We start from the raw sequence: 865 nt of genomic DNA on the forward strand, positions 1-865 counted from the left end.
TCGGGGGGCCCCGGGGGAGGGGGACGTCCCCTCGTTGGGCCCCGGCGTCCCCTGATGTCCCCCAGCCTCCACCCCGCGTCCCCTCTGTGCCCCCCAGCCCACCTCCCTCTGTCTCCTCTGCGTCCCCTCCATGTGCCTCCAGTCCGGGTCCCCGCTGTGTCCCGTGTCCCTCTGTCCCCATGTGCCTCTGTCCCCACCGCGTCCCTCCGCCTTGTGTCCCCGTGTCACTCCACCCCACATCCCTCTGTCCCCTCCGCATCCCTCCGCCCCATGCCCCTGTCCTGTGTCCCTCATATCCCTCCACGTCCCCATGTCCCACCACGTCCCCCCACGTCCCTCCAACCCACGTCCCTCTATCCCCTCCACGTCCCCATGTCCCACCACGTCCCTCTATCCCCTCCACGTCCCCATGTCCCCCCATGTCCCTCTATCCCCTCCATGTCTCTCCAACCGCTCAATGTCCCCACCACGTCCTCCTGTCTCCTCCACGTTCCTCCACCCTATGTCCCTTTGTCCCACGTCCCTCATATCCCTCCACGTCCCCATGTCCCACCACGTCCCTCCAACCCACGTCCCTCTATCCCCTCCACGTCCCCATGTCCCCCCATGTCCCTCTATCCCCTCCATGTCTCTCCAACCGCTCAATGTCCCCACCACGTCCTCCTGTCTCCTCCACGTTCCTCCACCCTATGTCCCTTTGTCCCACGTCCCTCATATCCGTGTCCCCGTCCCTCCACCCCACGTCCCTCTATCCCCCGCTCCAACCCCGCCACGTCCCCATGTCCCCCCCTCTATCCCCTCCATGTCTCTCCAACCGCTCAATGTCCCCGTCCCCATGACGTCCCTCCAACCCACGTCCCACGTC

This window comes from Aptenodytes forsteri, unplaced genomic scaffold (assembly GCF_000699145.1).
Source record: "Aptenodytes forsteri isolate BGI_AS27 unplaced genomic scaffold, ASM69914v1 Scaffold833, whole genome shotgun sequence".
Taxonomy (NCBI): Eukaryota; Metazoa; Chordata; class Aves; order Sphenisciformes; family Spheniscidae; genus Aptenodytes; species Aptenodytes forsteri.